Source organism: Triticum dicoccoides, chromosome 7A (genome assembly GCF_002162155.2).
Source record: "Triticum dicoccoides isolate Atlit2015 ecotype Zavitan chromosome 7A, WEW_v2.0, whole genome shotgun sequence".
Taxonomy (NCBI): Eukaryota; Viridiplantae; Streptophyta; class Magnoliopsida; order Poales; family Poaceae; genus Triticum; species Triticum dicoccoides.
In genome coordinates, this window is record NC_041392.1 from 385875213 (window position 1) to 385884062 (window position 8850).

The following is an 8850-nucleotide window of genomic DNA, read 5'->3' on the forward strand; positions in this document are numbered from 1 at the left end:
CAAATTTGTGAATCTTTTCCAACATGATTGAGACTCAGTAACAATTGCATCAAATTTTGTGCCACCATCCTAACCGAGCTTCACCATAAGCTTTTATTTGTGTAGGCGTGAGAATCGACAAGAATTGGTACCAATTGTGCTATTTCCTTGTTCCACATTTGAGTGATCATTGATCCATCTTCAACATAGGTCAAGGTACATTTGGTATAAGTTCTTCTCTTTCTACCAATCACATATTTGCTTGGAATGATGGATAGGCCAAGTACTTCTACCAACCTACTCTTCATCAAGCAAGACGACGAGATGTTTTCCTACGTCACCAAGAGCCACCTCTTTGGTGCAAAACAAGCTTTGCGTCAAGAACAACAAGCAATAAGTGATCACATCGACAACCTCGCCACCGACTTGCGAATCTCCGAGCAACATACAAGAGACTACTTCGACAACAAGCTCGACAAACAAAAACAAGAGAGCAACGCAAGAATGGACGAGATTCATGCCTTGTTGGTCAAGCGCTCTTCTACCTCTTCGTCCTACTCAAGACGAAGCCGTTCAAGTTGACACTCCGATGACACCATCTCTGGCTCAAGTACTCCGACATCAAACACTCATCGACGAGCCGTGCGCCAAGACCGTCAAGCAAACTGCAATCCTCTACATGACAATCCTACACAACAACAATTCGACAAGAAAGCACATCGACATCGCCAAAACCAAGCTACTCTTGCGTAAGCACAAGGACGGCAACGTCTACGCCAACACGAGGAAGAACGAGCGCGATAACACCAAGAAGAACAAGATGCCGAGGCACAATGTCAAGAGCAACTACATCGAGAAGCTCGAGCACTTGAGGCGCAATGTGCCCCCAACGAAACAAGTCGCGTCGTAGCCGCACGCAACCGCCATAGGCACAAGCAAGAAGAAGCGCTTCACGACAAAGTTCAAGAGAGGATCTATCAAGCTCGAGTGCATCGTCAAGTTCCATGCTACCTCTTGAGCACTGCGTTGGTTTTCCCTTGAAGAGGAAAGGGTGATGCAGCAAAGCAGCGTAAGTATTTCCCTCGGTTTTTGAGAACCAAAGTATCAATCCAGTAGGAGACTACACGCAAGCCACCTCGCACCTACACAAACAAATAAGAACTTGCAACCAACGCGATAAAGGGGTTGTCAATCCCTTCACGGTCACTTACGAGAGTGAGATCTGATAGAGATAATAAGATAAATATTTTTGGTATTTTTATTATATAGATTGAAAAATAAAGATTGCAAAATAAAATAGATTGGAAACTTATATGATGGAAAATAGACCCGGGGCCATAGGTTTCACTAGTGGTTTCTCTCAAGATAGCATAAGTATTACAGTGGGTAAACAAATTACTGTCGAGCAATTGATAGAAAAATGCATAATTATGAGAATATCTAGGCATGATCATGTATATAGGCATCATGTCCACGACAAGTAGACCGAAACGATTCTGCATCTACTACTATTACTCCACACATCGACCGTTATCTAGCATGCATCTAGAGTATTAAGTTCATAAGAACAGAGTAACGTATTAGGCAAGATGACATGATGTAGAGGGATAAACTTAAGCAATATGATATAAACCCCATCTTTTTATCCTTGATGGAAACAATACAATACGTGCCTTGCTGCCCCTGCTGTCACTGGGAAAGGACACCACAAGACTGAACCCAAAGCTAAGCACTTCTCACATTGGAAGAAAGATCAATCTAGTAGGACAAACCAAACTAGTAATTCGAAGAGACTTGCAAAGATAACAAATCATACATAAAAGATTTCAGAGAAGAATCAAATATTGTTCATAGATAATCTTGATCATAAACCCACAATTCATCAGATCTCGACAAACACATCGCAAAAAGAATTACATTGAATAGATCTCTAAGAAGATCGAGGATAACTTTCTATTGAGATCCAAAGAGAGAGAAGAAGCCATCTATCTAATAACTATGGACCCGAAGGTCTCTGGTAAACTACTCACACATCATCGGAGAGGCTATGGTGTTGATGTAGAATCCCTCCGTGATTTATTCCTCCTCTGGCGGAGCTCCAGAAAAGGCCCCAAAATGGGATCTCTTGGGTACAGAAGGTTGCGGCGATGGAAATAGGGTTTCATGGTGCTCTTGGATGTTTTCGGCGTATATGGATATATATATATATATATAGGAGGAAGAAGTAGGTCGGTGGAGCTGCGAGGGGCCCACGAGGGTGGGGGCGCGCCCATGTGGGGTAGGCACGCCTCCCTGCCTCGAGGCCTCCTCGCTCCTTTCTTGACATCTACTCCAAGTCCCTTGTATCACGTTTGTTCCAAAAGTAACTCCCCCGAAGGTTTCATTCAGGTTGGATTCCGTTTGATATTCCTTTTCTGCGAAACACTGAAATAGGCAAAAAACAGCAATTTGCACTGGGCCTTGGGTTAGTAGGTTAGTCCCAAAAATAATATAAAAGTGTATAATAAAGCCCATTAAACATCCAAAACAGATAATATAATAGCATGGAACAATAAAAAATTATAGATACATTGGAAACATATCAAGCATCCCCAAGCTTAATTCCTACTCGTCCTCGAGTAGGTAAATGATAAAAACAGAATTTTTGATGTGGAATGCAACCTAGCATAATTCTCAATGTAATTTTCTTTATTATGGCATGAATATTCAGACCCGAGAGATTCAAGACAAAAGTTTAATATTGACATAAAAATAATAATACTTCAAGCATACTAACTAAGCAATCATGTCTTCTCAAAATAACATGGCCAAAGAAAGTTCATCCCTACAAAATCATATTGTTTGGTCATGCTCCATTTTCATCACACAAGAATGCTCTCATCGTGCACAACCCTGATGAAAAGCCAAGCAACTGTTTCATACTTTAGTAATCTCAAACTTTTTTCAATTTTCAGGCAATACATGAGCGTGAGCCATGGATATAGTACTATGGGTGGAATAGAATATAATGATGGGGGTTATGTGGAGAAGACAAAAAAGAGAAAGTCTCACATCGACGCGGCTAATCAACGGGCTAGGGAGATGCCCATCAATTGATGTCAATGCAAGGAGCAGGGATTGCCATGCAACGGATCCACTAGAGCTATAAATGTATGAAAGCTCAACAAAAGAAACTAAGTGGGTGTGCATCCAACTTGCTTGCTCTCGAAGACCTAGGGCATTTAAGGGATCCCATTGTTGGAATATACAAGCCAAGTTCTATAATGAAAAATTCCCACTAATATATGAAAGTGACAAAACAAGAGACTCTCTATCACAAAGATCATGGTGCTACTTTGAAGCACAAGTGTGGAAAAAAGGATAGTAGCATTGTCCATTTTTATTTCTCTTTTTTTGGGCCTTCCGTTTTTTATTTGGCCTTCCCCTTTTTTATTTTTTATTTGGGATAATGCTCTATTAATGATGATCATCAAACTTCTACTTATTTACAACTCGATACTAGAACAAAATATGACTCTATATGAATGCCTCCGGCGGTGTACCGGGAAGGGCAATGAATCAGGAGTGACATGTATGATAAATTATGCATGATGCCTTTGCCACAAATACGAAGTCAACTACATGAACATGCAAGGCAATATGACAATGATGAAGCGTGTCAAAAATGAAACGGTGGAAAGTTGCATGACAATATATCTTGGAATGGCTATGGAAATGCCATAATAGGTAGGTACGGTGGCTGTTTTGAGGAAGATATAAGGAGGTTTATGTGTGATAGAGCGTATCATATCACGGGGTTTGGATGCACCGCGAAGTTTGCACCAACTCTCAAGGTGAGAAAGGGCAATGCATAGTACCGAAGAGGCTAGCAATGATGGAAAGGTGAGAGTGCGTATAATCCATGGACTCAACATTAGTCATAAAGAACTCACATACTTATTGCAAAATCTACAAGTCATCAAAAACCAAGCATTACGCGCATGCTCCTAGGGGAATAGATTGGTAGGAAAAGACCACCGCTCGTCCCCGACCGCCACTCATAAGGAAGACAATCAAAGAACACCTCATGTTTCAAATTTGTTACACAACGGTTACCATACGTGCATGCTACGGGACTTGCAATCTTCAACAGAAGTATTTCTCAAATTCACAACTACTCAACTAGCACAACTCTAATATCACCATCTTTATATCTCAAAACAATTATCTAGTATCAAACTTCTCATAGTACTCAATGCACCTTTTTATGAAAGTTTTTATTATACCAATCTTGGATGCCTATCATATTAGGACCAATGTTATAACCAAAGCAAATTACCATGCTGTTCTAAAGGACTCTCAAAATAATATAAGTGAAGCATGAGAGATCAATAATTTCTATAAAATAAAACCACCACCGTTCTCTAAAAGATATAAGTGAAGCACTAGAGCGAAATTATCTAGCTCAGAAGATATAAGTGAATCACATAGAGTATTCTAATAAATTCCGATTCATGTGTGTCTCTCCCAAAAGGTGTGTAAAGAAAGTATGATTGTGGTAAACTAAAAAGCAAAGACTCAAATCATACAAGACGCTCCAAGCAAAACACATATCGTGTGGTGAATAAAAATATAGCCTCAAGTAAAGTTACCGATGGACGGAGACGAAAGAGGGGATGCCTTCCGGGGCATCCCCAAGCTTAGGCTTTTGGTTGTCCTTGAATTTTACCTTGGGGTGCCTTGGGCATCCCCAAGCTTAGGCTCTTGCCAATCCTTATTCCATAATCCATCAAATCTTTACCCAAAACTTGAAAACTTCACAACATAAAACTCAACAGAAAATCTCATGAGCTCCGTTAGTATAGGAAAACAAACCACCACTTAAGGTACTGTAATGAACTAATTCTTTATTTATATTGGTGTTAAACCTACTGTATTCCAACTTCTCTATGGTTCATACCCTCCGATACTAGCCATAGATTCATCAAAATAAGCAAACAACACACGAAAAACAGAATCTGTCAAAAACAGAACAGCATGTATTAATCTGTAGGTTTCGAATACTTCTGTAACCCCAAAAATTCAGAAATAAATTGGTGGACGTGAGGAATTGTTCTATTAATCATCTTCAAAAATAATCAACCTAATCGCACTCTCCAGTAAAAAATGGCAGCAAAACTCGTCAGTGCTAAAATTTCTGTTTTTTTTACAGCAAGATCGCAAAAACTTCCCCCAAGTCTTCCCAAAGGTTCTACTTGGCACAAACACTAATTAAAAGCATAAAACCACATCTAAACATAGGATATATGAATTATTTATTACTAAACAGAACCAAAAAGCAAGAAACAAAAATAAAATTGGGTTGCCTCCCAACAAGCGCTGTCGTTTAACACCCCTAGCTAGGCATTGATAATTTCAATGATGCTCACAAGAAAGACAAGAATTGAAGCACAAAGATAGCATCATATAGCATATAAAACACATCTAAGTCTAACATACTTCCTATGCATAGGCATCTTATATGCAAATAAATTATCAAGACAAGCAAAAACTAGCATATTCAAGGAAGAAGAAAGAGACGATAGCAATCTCAACACGACGAGAGCTACTTCTGCAACATGAAAATTTCTACAACCATATTTTCCTATCTCATAATAATTACATGTAGTATCATAACCAGATTCAACAAAATAGCTATCATATAACATATTCTCAACATGATCCACATGTATGCAAAGTTGACACTCTTCCGAAATAGTGGGATTAAAATTAACTAAAGCCATGATCTCTCCAAACCCACTTTTATCAAAAATTTCATAAGATTGAACATTCTCAAAATATGTGGGATCTAAAGTTGACACTCTTCCAAACCCACTTTCAATAATATTGCAAACACTATTATCAATCTCATATTCATCATGGGGCTTAAATAATTTTTCAAGATCAAAAGAAGAATCACCCCAATCATGATCATTGCAACAAATAGTAGTTATAGCAAAACTAGCATCCCCAAACTTAGGGTTTTATATATTATTAGCAAAATTGACGTTAATAGAATTTATAATAACATCATTGCAATCATGCTTTTCATCGAAGGAACCATCAAGTATGGGTTCAATAGCAATGATCTCATGTTTAACATAAGGAACTATAGCAAATTCATCTTCATAAATATTGGCCTCATGGTCACAAGAATAGCAAGCATCATGTTCATCAAGGGATATTTCAACCAAATCATTGGAATCATAGTTATCTATAGATTCATGCATATCATTATTTTCTTTCGAAGCAACGGTCATTCTTTCAATAAATTCTTTGACATAGACATTATGAGCATAGTTTTCATAGCAATATTTGAGTATGTCAAAATTTTCAGATACGTAGAGAGTAATATCATACTTTTCAATCAAAGAAGAAACTTCATAAGCACCCTTAAAAGCAACAAACTCTTCAATTTGTTCAATATCATAGTAACTATAAACACCCTTTGCATAAGAAGATAAGATTTCATTTTCATTAAACTCACATAGGTAGGGAATGTGTTTTTTAGAGTTCTTAGAGCAACAAGTAAAATCACAAATTTCACAAAGATTCCAAGCATAACACAACAATCTGTTTATTTGATCCCATAAGAATTTCCCTTTTTCAGACAAATAGTGATGCACAAAATGAGCATGCTCATCTAAAGATTACCATCAACTAGGCTAGTTGGGGTTTCAGCACGAGCGCATAAGGACCAAAGATGATCCAAATAGAACACTTTAAGTGGATCCATATCAATAGATTTTTAGCGAGCAAAGATGTAAGCAAATAGAAGGCATGTGGAAACACAAACAAAAAGACATAGGGGAAGAAGGCGAAGAAAAGGAAAAGGCAAAGGTGAAGTGGGGGAGAGGAAAACAAGAGGCAAATGACAAATAATGTAATGCGAGGGATACAAGTTTGTGATGGGTACTTGGTATGTCTTGACTTGACTTGACTTGGTGTACATCTCCCCGGCAACGGCGCCAGAAATCCTTCTTGCTACCTCTTGAGCACTGCGTTGGTTTTCCCTTGAAGAGGAAAGGGTGATGCAGCAAAGTAGCATAAGTATTTCCCTTAGTTTTTGAGAACCAAGGTATCAATCCAGTAGGAGACTACACGCAAGTCACCTCGCACCTACACAAACAAATAAGAACCTCGCAACCAATGCGATAAAGGGGTTGTGAATCCCTTCATGGTCACTTACGAGAGTGAGATCTGATAGAGATAATAAGATAAATATTTTGGGTATATTTATTATATAGATTGAAAAATAAAGATTGCAAAATAAAATAGATTGGAAACTTATATGATGGAAAATAGACCCGGGGGCCATAGGTTTCACTAGTGGCTTCTCTCAAGATAGCGTAAGTATTACGGTGGGTAAACAAATTACTGTCGAGCAATTGATAGAAAAGTGAATAATTATGAGAATATCTAGGCATGATCATGTATATAGGCATCACGTCCGCGACAAGTAGACCGAAATGATTCTGCATCTACTACTATTACTCCACACATCAACCGCTATCCAGCATGCATCTAGAGTATTAAGTTCATAAGAACAGAGTAATGCATTAGGCAAGATGACATGATGTAGAGGGATAAACTCAAGAAATATGATATAAACCCCATCCTTTTATCCTCGATGGCTAAAATACAATATGTGCCTTGCTTCCCCTGCTATCACTGGGAAAGGACACCGCATGATTGAACCCAAAGCTAAGCACTTCTTCCATTGCAAGAAAGATCAATCTAGTAGGCCAAACCAAACTGATATTTCAAAGAGACTTGCAAAGATAACAAATCGTACATAAAAGATTTCAGAGAAGAATCGAATATTGTTTATAGATAATCTTGATCATAAACCCACAATTCATTAGATCTCTACAAACACACCGCAAAAAGAATTACATCGAATAGATCTCCAAGAAGATCGAGGAGAACTTTGTATTGAGATCTAAAGAGAGAGAAGAAGCCATCTAGCTAATAACTATGGACCCAAAGGTCTGTGGTAAACTACTCACACATCATCAGAGAGTCTATGGTGTTGATGTAGAAGCCCTGATGATTGATTCCCCCTCCGGCGGAGCTCCGGAAAAGGCCCCAAGATGGGATCTCTTGGGTACAGAAGGTTGCGGCGGTTTAAATAGGGTTTCGTGGTGCTCCCGGATGTTTTTGGGGTATATGGATATATATATAGGAGGAACAAGTAGGTCGGTGGAGCTACAAGGGGCCCATGAGGGTGGGGGGTGCGCCTCCCTGCCTCGTGGCCTCCTCGCTCCATGAAGGTTTCATTCCGTTTGGATTCCGTTTGATATTCCTTTTCTGCGGAACACTGAAATAGGCAAAAAAACAACAATTTGCACTGGGCCTTGGGTTAGTAGGTTAGTCCAAAAAATAATATAAAAGTGTATAATAAAGCCCATTAAACATCCAAAATAGATAACATAATAGCATGGAACAATCAAAAATTATAGATACGTTGGAGACGTATCATTCCACAAGCTCCTCGACAAGAACCCCAAGTTCACCAAGAACAACATGCGGTTGACAACTATTGTAGGGTGGAACCCTAGATGGAGATATTTCATGAATTGGAGGGGAAATCCCCAAGAACACGAAGAACACAAGGGAGGGGAAACACTCAAATTAACTAGATCCAATCACACATATGCTAGATCCAAGAATACACAAGAGGTCACAATGATTCAAGGTGATGTAGGGTGGAACCCTAGATGGCCGATCTTTCACGAAAGGAGCGGATCCCGTGAGGAACACAAGGGGAAACACGAAGGGAAACACTAAACCAACAAGAATGATCACACATGTGCTAGATCCATGAACACAAAAGGAGATACAAGATCCAAA